The sequence below is a fragment of the Arachis hypogaea genome, chromosome 15, assembly GCF_003086295.3.
Source record: "Arachis hypogaea cultivar Tifrunner chromosome 15, arahy.Tifrunner.gnm2.J5K5, whole genome shotgun sequence".
Classification (NCBI taxonomy): domain Eukaryota; kingdom Viridiplantae; phylum Streptophyta; class Magnoliopsida; order Fabales; family Fabaceae; genus Arachis; species Arachis hypogaea.
In genome coordinates, this window is record NC_092050.1 from 56,260,343 (window position 1) to 56,273,666 (window position 13,324).

Sequence of the window (13,324 nt, forward strand, 5' to 3'; positions counted from 1 at the left end):
CTGGACTTTACTATGAGTTTGTGTGTTTTTCTGTGATTTCAGGTATTTTCTGGCTGAAATTGAGGGACTTGAGCAAAAATCAGATTCAGAGGTTGAAGAAGGACTGCTGATGCTGTTGGATTGTGAACTCCCTGCACTCAAAATGGATTTTCTGGAGCTACAGAACTCAAATTGGCGCGCTTCCAATTGCGTTGGAAAGTAGACATCCAGGGCTTTCCAGAAATATATAATAGTCTATACTTTGCCCAAGTTTAGACGATGCAAACTGGCGCTCAACGCCAGCTCTCTGCCCAATTCTGGCGTCCAGCGCCAGAAACAAGCTGCAAAGTGGAGTTCAACGCCCAAACTGGCACAAAAGCTGGCGCTCAACTCCAGAAAGAGCCTCTGCACGTGTAACATTCAAGCTCAGCCCAAGCACACAGCAAGTGGGCCCCGGAAGTGGATTTATGCATCAATTACTTACTTCTGTAAACCCTAGTAGCTAGTTTATTATAAATAGGACTTTTTACTATTGTATTAGACATCCAGAGTTTTATCTTTTGATCATCTTTGGACGCTTGGTTCTTAGATCAGAGGGCTGGCCATTCGGCCATGCCTGGACCTTTCACTTATGTATTTTCAACGGTAGAGTTTCTGCACTCCATAGATTAAGGTGTGGAGCTCTGCTGTTCCTCAAAGATTAATGCAAAGTACAACTATTTTCTATTCAATTCACCTTATTTCGCTTCTAAGATATTCATTCGCACTTCAACCTGAATGTGATGAACGTGACAATCATCACCATTCCCTATGAACGCGTGCCTGACAACCACTTCCGTTCTGCATTAGATTGAATGAGTATCTCTTAGATCTCTTAATCAGAGTCTTCGTGGTATAAGCTAGATTGATGGCGGCATTCATGAGAGTCCGGAAAGTCTAAACCTTGTCCGTGGTATTCCGAGTAGGACTCTAGGATTGAATGACTGTGACGAACTCAAAACTCGCAAGTGCTGGGCGTAGTGACAGACGCAAAAGGATAGTAAATTCTATTCCAGTATGATCGAGAACCTCCAAGATGATTAGCCATGCAGTGACAGCGCATCGGACCATTTTCACAGAGAGGAATATGATGCAACCAACGACAAGGGTGATGCCTCCAGACGATTAGCCGTGCTGTGACAGAGCATTTGGACCATTTTCCCGAGAGGATTGAAAGTAACCATTGGCACCGGTAACATCCTTACAAAAAGCCAGCCATAGAAAGGAGTAAGACTGATTGGATGAAGACAGCAGGAAAGCAGACGTTCAGAGGAACGATTGCATCTCCATACGCTTATTTGAAATTCTCACCAATGATTTACATAAGTATTTCTATCCTTCTTTTATTACTTATTTTCGAAAACCCTATTACTATTTTATATCTGCCTGACTGAGATTTACAAGGTGACCATAGCTTGCTTCATACCAACAATCTCCGTGGGATTCGACCCTTACTCACGTAAGGTATTACATGGACGACCCAGTGCACTTGCTGGTTAGTTATGCGAAGTTGTGAAGATATGTTTAGACCATGGTTCTATGCATCTGTTTTTGGTGCCATCGCCAAGGAATCAATTTCGAACAATAATTCACAACCTGAGTAACAATTTCGCATACCAAGTTTTTGGCGCCGTTGCCGGGATTGTTCGAGTTTGGACAACTGACGGTTCATCCTGTTGCTCAGATTAGGTAATTTCTTTTTGTTTTCTTTTAAAAAATTTCTCCTTTGTTTTCGACAAAAAAAATTTAAAATAAATGTTTTCAAAAATATATTTTCTTCAGAATTTTTAAAAATGAATTCTAGTGTTTCATGATGATTTGTTAATTCCTGGCTGGCTGTAAGCCATGTCTAATTTTTTGGACTGGGGTTTTAACTTACCATCACAAATGAAGAGATTCTCACACACTTAGTTGCTCTATACATGAAAAGTATCAATACATACTAAAGCTTGGCTGGCTATTAAGCCATGCCTAACCCTTTGATTGGAGCTTTAGACTAAAGAGCATAAGATTCCTGGAATCCATATTAAAAATTTTGGAATCCTTATTTTTATTTTTCATAATAATTTTCGAAAAAAATACAATTAAAAGAAAATACAAAAAAATCATAAAATCATAAAATCAAAAATATTTTTGTGTTCTTGTTTGAGTCTTGAGTCATGTTATAAGTTTGGTGTCAATTGCATATTCATCTTGCATTTTTCGAAAATTCATGCATTCATAGTGTTCTTCATGATCTTCAAGTTGTTCTTGGTAAGTCTTCTTGTTTGATCTTGATGTTTTCTTGTTTTGTGTTGTATGGTGTTTTTCATATGCATTCTTGCATCCATAGAGTCTAAGCATCAAAGATTTCTAAGTTTGGTGTCTTGCATGTTTTCTTTGCATATAAAAATTTTCAAAATAAGTTTTTGGTGTTCATCTTGACATTCAAAGTGTTCTTGGTGTTCATCTTGACATTCATAGCATTCTTGCATGCATTCATTGTTTTGATCTAAAATTTTCATGCATTGAGCATTTTTAGTGTTTTTCTCTCTCATCATAAAAATTCAAAAAAAAAATAAAAAAAAATATCTTTCCCTTTTTCACTCATAAATTTTGAAAATTTGAGTTGACTATTTCAAAAATTTTTAAAATCTAGTTGTTTTTATGAGTCAAATCAAATTTTCAATTTAAAATTCCTATCTTTTTCAACATCTTTTTCAAAAATCAAATCTTTTTCATTTTTCTTAGTTATTTTCGAAAATTATAAAAATCTTTTTCAAAAATCTTTTTCTTAATTTTATATCATAATTTTGAAAATAACATCATCAATTTATGTTTTGATTCAAAAATTTCAAGTTTGTTACTTAATTGTTAAGAAAGATTCAAACTTTAAGTTCTAGAATCATATCTTATGATTTCTTGTGAATCAAGTCATTAATTGTGATTTTAAAAATCTAATCTTTTTCAAAAATAATTTCAATCATATCTTTTCAAAAATATCTTCTTATTTTATCTTTTTCAAAAATTTGATTTCAAAATATCTTTTCTAACTTCCTAACTTCTTATCTTTTCAAAATTTGTTTCAACTAACTAACTAACTTTTTGTTTGTTTCTTATCTTTTTCAAAACTACCTAACTAACTCTCTCTCTCTTCGAAAATATCTCCCTTCTTTTTCAAAAATTCTTTTTAATTAACTAATTATTTTAATTTTTTATTTTAATTTTCGAAAGAAAAAAAAATAAACTACTAACCTTTTTCAAAAACTATTTTCGAAAATCACTAACTCTTTTTCAAAAGTTATTTTCGAAATTTACTTCCCCCTCTCATCTTATTCTATTTATTTATTCATCTATTAACATCTCCTCACCTCACATCTCTGCTCTCCTCACCCTCGTGTTTCTTTCTTTACATTACATTCTTTGTCCCCTTCCTTTCTTCCACTCACACAGGGACTTCTATACTGTGGTATAAAAGATCCCTATTATTATTGTTATTTTTTCTGTGCCCTCTTCTTTGTCATATGAGCAGGAGCAAGGACAAGAATATTCTTGTTGAAGCAGATCCAGAACCTGAAAAGGACTCTGAAGAGGAAACTAAGAGAAGCTAAATTACAACAATCCAGAGATAACCTTTCAGAAATTAATAATGCAAGGAGAATGCTTGGTGACTTTACTGCACCTAATTCCAATTTACATGGAAGAAGCATCTCCATTCTTACCATTGGAGCAAACAATTTTGAGCTGAAACCTCAGCTAGTTTCTCTGATGCAGCAGAACTGCAAGTTTCATGGACTTCCATCTGAAGATCCTTTTCAGTTCTTAACTGAATTCTTGCAAATCTGTGATACTGTTAAGACTAATGGAGTAGATCCTGAAGTCTACAGGCTCATGCTTTTCCCTTTTGCTGTAAGAGACAGAGCTAGAATATGGTTGGACTCTCAACCCAAAGACAGCCTGAACTCTTGGGATAAGCTGGTCACGGCTTTCTTAGCCAAGTTCTTTCCTCCCCAAAAGCTAAGCAAGCTTAGAGCTGATGTTCAAACCTTCAGACAGAAAGAAGGTGAATCCCTCTATGAAGCTTGGGAATGATACAAGCAGCTGACCAAAAAGTGTCCTTCTGACATGCTTTCAGAATGGACCATCCTGGATATATTCTATGATGGTTTATCTGAGCTATCAAAGATGTCATTGGATACTTCTGCAGGTGGATCCATTCACCTAAAGAAAACGCCTACAGAAGCTCACGAACTCATTGACATGGTTGCTAATAACCAGTTTATGTACACTTCTGAGAGGAATCCTGTGAGTAATGGGACTCCTATGAAGAAGGGAGTTCTTGAAATTGATACTCTGAATGCCATATTAGCTCAAAATAAAATATTGACTCAACAAAGTCAATATAATTTCTCAGAGTCTGAATGGAATGCAAGCTGCATCCAACAGTACTCAAGAGGCATCTTCTGAGGAAGAAGCTTATGATCCTGAGAACCCTACAATAGCAGAGTTAAAATACATGGGTGAACCATATGGAAACACCTACAATCCATCATGGAGAAATCACCTAAATCTCTCATGGAAGGATCAAAAGCCTCAACAAGGCTTTAATAATGGTGGAAGAAACAGGTTTAGCAATAGCAAGCCTTTTCCATCATCCACTCAGCAACAGACAGAGAATTCTAAGCAGAATCCATCTAGCTTAGCAAATTTAGTCTCTAATCTATCTAAGGCCACTGTGAGTTTCATGAATGAAACAAGGTCTTCCATTAGAAATTTGGAAGCACAAGTGGATCAGCTGAGTAAAAGGATCACTGAAATCCCTCCTAGTACTCTCCGAAGTAATACAGAAGAGAATCCAAAAGGAGAGTGCAAGGCCATTAAATTACTTACCATGGCCGAACCCACAAGAGAGGAGAAGGACGTGAATCCCAAGGAGGAAGACCTCCTGGGACGTCCAGTGATCAATAAGGAGCTTCCCTCTGAGGAACCTAAGGAATCTGAGACTCATCTAGAGACCATAGAGATTCCATTGAACCTCCTTATGCCATTCATGAGCTCTGATGAGTATTCCTCTTCTGAAGAGAATTAGGATGTTACTGAAGAGCAAGCTGCCAAGTTCCTTGGTGCAATCATGAAGCTAAATGCCAAATTATATGGTAATGAAACTTGGGAAGATGAACCTCCCTTGTTCACCAATGAACTAAGTGATCTGGATCAACTAACATTGCCTCAGAAGAGACAGGATCCTGGAAACTTTATAATACCTTGTACCATAGGCACCATGATCTTTAAGGCTCTGTGTGACCTTGGTTCAGGAATAAACCTCATGCCCCTCTCTGTAATAGAGAAACTGGGAATCTATGGGGTGCAAGCTGCTAAAATCTCATTAGAGATGGCAGACAATTCAAGAAAACAGGCTTATGGACAAGTAGAGGACGTGTTAGTAAAGGTTGAAGGCCTTTACATCCCTACTGATTTCATAGTCCTGGATACTGGAAAGGAAGAGGATGAATCCATCATCCTAGGAAGACCTTTCCTAGCCACAGCAAGAGCTGTGATTGATGTGGACAGAGGAGAATTGATCCTTCAATTAAATAAGGACAACCTTGTGTTTACAACTCAAGGATCTCTCTCTGCATCCATGGAGAGGAAGTAGAAAAAGCTTCTCTCAAAGCAGAGTCAACCAAAGCCCCCACAGTCAAACTCTAAGTTTGGTGTTGGGAGGCCACAACTAAACTCTAAGTTTGGTGTCAAACCCCCATATCCAAACTCTAAGTTTGGTGTTGGGAGGTCTCAACAAAGCTCTGCACATCTGTGAGGCTCCATGAGAGCCCACTGTCAAGCTATTGACATTAAAGAAGCGCTTATTGGGAGGCAACCCAATGTTTATTTATCTAATTTTATTTTTGTTTTTCATGTTTTCTTAGGTTCATGATCATGCGGAATCACAAAATAAACGAAAAATTTAGAAACAGAATGAAAAACAGCAGAAGAAAAATCACACCCTGGAGGAAGCACCTGCCTGGCGTTCAACGCCAGAACAGAGCATGGTTCTGGCGCTGAACGCCCAAAATGGGCAGTATCTAGGCACTGAACGCCCAAAATAGGCATAATCTGGGTGCTGAACGCCAGAATTGCACCCTGGAGAAGAGCTGGCGCTGAACGCCCAGAACAAGCATGGTTCTGGCGTTCAACGCCAGAAATGGGCAACAAATGGGCATTGAACGCCCAAAATGGGCACCAACCTGGCGCTGAACGCCCAGAGTTGTGTGCAAGGGCATTTTGCATGCCTAAATTGGTGCAGGGATGTAAATGCCTTGACACCTCAAGATCTGTGGACCTCACAGTATCATCTCAGGATCTGTGGACCCCACAGGATCCCCACCTTCCTTCCTCATAATCCTAGTTTTTTTTCTCCACATCTTCTTCTTCATCTATTCCTTCTTCTTTTGCTCGAGGGCGAGCAACATTCTAAGTTTGGTGTGGTAAAACAATTATGTAAAGGATCTATAGCTCAGTGGTAGAACATGTGGCTGCAAATCAAGAGATCCCTGAGATACCTCAGGGGATGCACTTCCCTCCACATAGTTATTCGAAGCAACTGAGGATAGAAATACCAAAAATCACTAGGAATCAAGCCACAAAGGCAAGGAAGAGACATAGAAGAGCTCAAGAACATCATTGGTTCCTCAAGAAGGAAACGCCATCATCACTAAGGTGGACTCATTCCTTGTTCTTACTTTCTCTGTTATTCGTTTTCTATGTTAAGTGCTTATCCATGTTTGTGTCTTCATTACATGATCATTAGTAGTTAGTAACCATGTCTTAAAAGTTATGAATGTCCTATGAATCCATCACCTCTCTTAAATGAAAAATGTTTTAATTCAAAAGAACAAGAAGTACATGAGTTTCGAATTTATCCTTGAACTTAGTTTAATTATATTGATGTGGTGACAATGCTTCTTGTTTTCTGAATGAATGCTTGAACAGTGCATATGTCTTTTGAAGTTGTTGTTTAAGAATGTTAAATATGTTGGCTCTTGAAAGAATGATGACAAGGAGACATGTTATTTGATAATCTGAAAACTCATAAAAATGATTCTTGAAGTAAGAAAAAGCAGCAAAGAACAAAGCTTGTAGAAAAAAAAAAAGAGAAGAAGAAAAAAATATAAGCGAAAAAAAATAGAAAGAAAAAGCAAGCAGAAAAAGCCAAAAGCTCTTAAAACCAAGAGGCAAGAGCAAAAAGCCAATAACCCTTAAAACCAAAAGGCAAGGGTAAATAAAAAGGATCCCAAGGCTTTGAGCATCAGTGGATAGGAGGGCCTAAAGGAATAAAATCCTGGCCTAAGCGGCTAAACCAAGCTGTCCCTAACCATGTGCATGTGGTGTGTAGGTGTCAAGTGAAAACTTGAGACTGAGCGGTTAAAGTCAAAGTCCAAAGAAAAAGAAGAGTGTGCTTAAGAACCCTGGACACCTCTAATTGGGGACTTTAGCAAAGCTGAGTCACAATCTGAAAAGGTTCACCCAATTATGTGTCTGTGGCATTTATGTATCCAGTGGTAATACTGGAAAACAAAGTGCTTAGGGCCACGGCCAAGACTCATAAAGAAGCTGTGTTCAAGAATCATCATACTAAACTAGGAGAATCAATAACACTATCTGAACTCTGAGTTCCTATAGATGCCAATCATTCTGAACCTCAATGGATAAAGTGAGATGCCAAAACTATTCAAGAGGCAAAAAGCTACAAGTCCCGCTCATCTGATTGAAGCTATGTTTCATTGATAGTTTGGAATTTATAGTATATTCTCTTCTTTTTATCCTATTTGATTTTCAGTTGCTTGGGGACAAGCAACAATTTAAGTTTGGTGTTGTGATGAGCGGATAATTTATACGCTTTTTGGCATTGTTTTTAGTATGTTTTTAGTAGGATCTAGTTACTTTTTGGGATGTTTTCATTAGTTTTTATGTTAAATTCACATTTCTGGACTTTACTGTGAGTTTGTGTGTTTTTCTATGATTTCAGGTATTTTCTGGCTGAAATTGAGGGACTTGAGCAAAAATCAGATTCAGAGGTTGAAGAAGGACTGCTGATGCTGTTGGATTCTGACCTCCCTGCACTCAAAATGGATTTTCTGGAGCTATAGAACTCAAAATGGCGCGCTTCTAATTGCGTTGGAAATTAGACATCCAGGGATTTCCAGCAATATATAATAGTCCATACTTTGCTCAAGTTTAGACGACGTAAACTGGTGTTCAACGCCAGCTCTCTGCCCAATTCTGGCGTCCAGCGCCAGAAACAAGCTGCAAAGTGGAGTTCAATGCCCAAACTAGCACAAAAGCTGGCGTTCAACTCCAGAAAGAGCCTCTGAACGTGTAACATTTAAGCTCAGCCCAAGCACACACCAAGTGGGCCCAGAAAGTGGATTTATGCATCAATTACTTACTTCTGTAAACCCTAGTAGCTAGTTTATTATAAATAGGACTTTTTAGTATTGTATTAGACATCCTGAGTTTTATCTTCTGATCATCTTTGGACGCTTGGTTCTTAGATCAGAGGGGCTGGCCATTCGGCCATGCCTGGACCTTTCACTTATGTATTTTCAACGGTAGAGTTTCTGCACTCCATAGATTAAGGTGTGGAGCTCTGCTGTTCCTCAAAGATTAATGCAAAGTACAACTATTTTCTATTCAATTCACCTTATTTTGCTTCTAAGATATTCATTCGCACTTCAACCTGAATGTGATGAACGTGACAATCATCACCATTCCCTATGAAAGCGTGCCTGACAACCACTTCCGTTCTGCATTAGATTGAATGAGTATCTCTTAGATCTCTTAATCAGAGTCTTCGTGGTATAAGCTAGATTGATGGCGGCATTCATGAGAGTCCGGAAAGTCTAAACCTTGTCCGTGGTATTCCGAGTAGGACTCTGGGATTGAATGACTGTGATGAACTCAAAACTCGTGAGTGCTGGGCGTAGTGACAGATGCAAAAGGATAGTAAATTCTATTCCAGTATGATCGAGAACCTCCAAGATGATTAGCCATGCAGTGACAGCGCATCGGACCATTTTCACAGAGGGGAATAGGATGCAACCAACGACAAGGGTGATGCCTCTAGACGATTAGCTGTGCTGTGACAGAGCATTTGGACCATTTTCCCGAGAGGATTGAAAGTAACCATTGGCACCGATAACATCCTTACAAAAAGCCAGCCATAGAAAGGAGTAAGACTGATTGGATGAAGACAGCAGGAAAGCAGACGTTCAGAGGAACGATTGCATCTCCATACGCTTATTTGAAATTCTCACCAATGATTTACATAAGTATTTCTATCCTTCTTTTATTACTTATTTTCGAAAACCCTATTACTATTTTATATCTGCCTGACTGAGATTTACAAGGTGACCATAGCTTGCTTCATACCAACAATCTCCGTGGGATTCGACCCTTACTCACGTAAGGTATTACTTGGACGACCCAGTGCACTTGCTGGTTAGTTATGCGAAGTTGTGAAGATATGTTTAGACCATGGTTCTATGCATCTGTTTTTGGTGCCATCGCCAGGGAATCAATTTCGAACAATAATTCACAACCTGAGTAACAATTTCGCATACCAAGTTTTTGGCGCCGTTGCCGGGGATTGTTCAAGTTTGGACAACTGACGGTTCATCCTGTTGCTCAGATTAGGTAATTTTCTTTTTGTTTTCTTTTCAAAAATTTTTCAAAAATCCTTCAAAAATTTCTCCTTTGTTTTCGACAAAAAAAAATTTAAAATAAATGTTTTCAAAAATATATTTTTCTTCAGAATTTTTAAAAATGAATTCTAGTGTTTCATGATGATTTGTTAATTCCTGGCTGGCTGTAAGCCATGTCTAATTTTTTGGACTGGGGTTTCAACTTACCATCACAAATGAAGAGATTCTCACACACTTAGTTGCTCTATACATGAAAAGTATCAATACATACTAAAGCTTGGCTGGCTATTAAGCCATGCCTAACCCTTTGATTGGAGCTTTAGACTAAAGAGCATAAGATTCCTGGAATCCATATTAAAAATTTTGGAATCCTTATTTTTATTTTTCATAATAGTTTTCGAAAAAAATACAATTAAAAGAAAATACAAAAAAATCATAAAATCATAAAATCAAAAATATTTTTCTGTTCTTGTTTGAGTCTTGAGTCATGTTATAAGTTTGGTGTCAATTGCATATTCATCTTGCATTTTTCGAAAATTCATGCATTCATAGTGTTCTTCATGATCTTCAAGTTGTTCTTGGTAAGTCTTCTTGTTTGATCTTGATGTTTTCTTGTTTTGTGTTGTATGGTGTTTTTCATATGCATTCTTGCATCCATAGAGTCTAAGCATCAAAGATTTCTAAGTTTGGTATCTTGCATGTTTTCTTGGCATATAAAAATTTTCAAAAATAAGTTTTTGGTGTTCATCTTGACATTCAAAGTGTTCTTGGTGTTCATCTTGACATTCATAGCATTCTTGCATGCATTCATTGTTTTGATCTAAAATTTTCATGCATTGAGCATTTTTAGTGTTTTTCTCTCTCATCATAAAAATTAAAAAGAAAAAAAAAATATCTTTCCCTTTTTCACTCATAAATTTTGAAAATTTGAGTTGACTATTTCAAAAATTTTTAAAATCTAGTTGTTTTTATGAGTCAAATCAAATTTTCAATTTAAAATTCCTATCTTTTTCAACATCTTTTTCAAAAATCAAATCTTTTTCATTTTTCTTAGTTATTTTCGAAAATTATAAAAATATTTTTCAAAAATCTTTTTCTTAATTTTATATCATAATTTTTGAAAATAACATCATCAATTTATGTTTTGATTCAAAAATTTCAAGTTTGTTACTTACTTGTTAAGAAAGATTCAAACTTTAAGTTCTAGAATCATATCTTATGATTTCTTGTGAATCAAGTCATTAATTGTGATTTTAAAAATCTAATCTTTTTCAAAAATAATTTCAATCATATCTTTTCAAAAATATCTTCTTATTTTATCTTTTTCAAAATTTGATTTCAAAATATCTTTTCTAACTTCCTAACTTCTTATCTTTTCAAAATTTGTTTCAACTAACTAACTAACTTTTTGTTTGTTTCTTATCTTTTTCAAAACTACCTAACTAACTCTCTCTCTCTAATTTTCGAAAATATCTCCCCTCTTTTTCAAAAATTCTTTTTAATTAACTAATTATTTTAATTTTTTATTTTAATTTTTGAAAGAAAAAAAATAAACTACTAACCTTTTTCAAAAACTATTTTCGAAAATCACTAACTCTTTTTTAAAAGTTATTTTCAAAATTCACTTCCCCCTCTCATCTTATTCTATTTATTTATTCATCTATTAACATCTCCTCACCTCACATCTCTGCTCTCCTCACCCTCGTGTTTCTTTCTTTACATTACATTCTTTGTCCCCTTCCTTTCTTCCACTCACACAGGGACTTCTATACTGTGGTATAAAGGATCCCTATTATTATTGTTATTTTTTCTATGCCCTCTTCTTTGTCATATGAGCAGGAGCAAGGACAAGAATATTCTTGTTGAAGCAGATCCAGAAACTGAAAGGACTCTGAAGAGGAAACTAAGAGAAGCTAAATTACAACAATCCAGAGATAACCTTTCAGAAATTTTCGAACAAGAAGAGGAGATGGCAGCCGAAAATAATAATAATGCAAGGAGGATGCTTGGTGACTTTACTGCACCTAATTCCAATTTACATGGAAGAAGCATCTCCATTCCTACCATTGGAGCAAACAATTTTGAGCTGAAACCTCAGCTAGTTTCTCTGATGCAGCAGAACTGCAAGTTTCATGGACTTCCATCTGAAGATCCTTTTCAGTTCTTAACTGAATTCTTGCAGATCTGTGATACTGTTAAGACTAATGGAATAGATCCTGAAGTCTACAGGCTCATGCTTTTCCCTTTTGCTGTAAGAGACAGAGCTAGAATATGGTTGGACTCTCAACCCAAAGACAGCCTGAACTCTTGGGATAAGCTGGTCACGGCTTTCTTAGCCAAGTTCTTTCCTCCCCAAAAGCTAAGCAAGCTTAGAGCTGATGTTCAAACCTTCAGACAGAAAGAAGGTGAATCCCTCTATGAAGCTTGGGAATGATACAAGCAGCTGACCAAAAAGTGTCCCTCTGACATGCTTTCAGAATGGACCATCCTGGATATATTCTATGATGGTTTATCTGAGCTATCAAAGATGTCATTGGATACTTCTGCAGGTGGATCCATTCACCTAAAGAAAACGCCTACAGAAGCTCACGAACTCATTGACATGGTTGCTAATAACCAGTTTATGTACACTTCTGAGAGGAATCCTGTGAGTAATGGGACGCCTATGAAGAAGGGAGTTCTTGAAATTGATACTCTGAATGCCATATTAGCTCAAAATAAAATATTGACTCAACAAGTCAATATAATTTCTCAGAGTCTGAATGGAATGCAAGCTGCATCCAACAGTACTCAAGAGGCATCTTCTGAGGAAGAAGCTTATGATCCTGAGAACCCTACAATAGCAGAGTTAAAATACATGGGTGAACCATATGGAAACACCTACAATCCATCATGGAGAAATCACCTAAATCTCTCATGGAAGGATCAAAAGCCTCAACAAGGCTTTAATAATGGTGGAAGAAACAGGTTTAGCAATAGCAAGCCTTTTCCATCATCCACTCAGCAACAGACAGAGAATTCTAAGCAGAATCCATCTAGCTTAGCAAATTTAGTCTCTAATCTATCTAAGGCCACTGTGAGTTTCATGAATGAAACAAGGTCTTCCATTAGAAATTTGGAAGCACAAGTGGATCAGCTGAGTAAAAGGATCACTGAAATCCCTCCTAGTACTCTCCGAAGTAATACAGAAGAGAATCCAAAAGGAGAGTGCAAGGCCATTAAATTACTTACCATGGCCGAACCCACAAGAGAGGAGAAGGACGTGAATCCCAAGGAGGAAGACCTCCTGGGACGTCCAGTGATCAATAAGGAGCTTCCCTCTGAGGAACCTAAGGAATCTGAGACTCATCTAGAGACCATAGAGATTCCATTGAACCTCCTTATGCCATTCATGAGCTCTGATGAGTATTCCTCTTCTGAAGAGAATTAGGATGTTACTGAAGAGCAAGCTGCCAAGTTCCTTGGTGCAATCATGAAGTTAAATGCCAAATTATATGGTAATGAAACTTGGGAAGATGAACCTCCCTTGTTCACCAATGAACTAAGTGATCTGGATCAACTAACATTGCCTCAGAAGAGACAGGATCCTGGAAAGTTTATAATACCTTGTACCATAGGCACCATGA

At 37.0% G+C, this 13,324-nt stretch overlaps 2 non-coding genes across 2 annotated transcripts; both read right to left on the reverse strand.

Annotated features, from left to right (window-relative positions):
* Nucleotides 1-4,020: 4,020 nt before the first annotated feature.
* On the reverse strand, nucleotides 4,021-4,128 carry LOC112752851 (small nucleolar RNA R71). Its single transcript, XR_003177262.1, has one exon. It is a non-coding gene; the product is annotated as a small nucleolar RNA R71 (small nucleolar RNA).
* A 7,935-nt stretch (nucleotides 4,129-12,063) lies between these two features.
* On the reverse strand, nucleotides 12,064-12,171 carry LOC112753411 (small nucleolar RNA R71). Its single transcript, XR_003177799.1, has one exon. It is a non-coding gene; the product is annotated as a small nucleolar RNA R71 (small nucleolar RNA).
* Nucleotides 12,172-13,324: the final 1,153 nt, after the last annotated feature.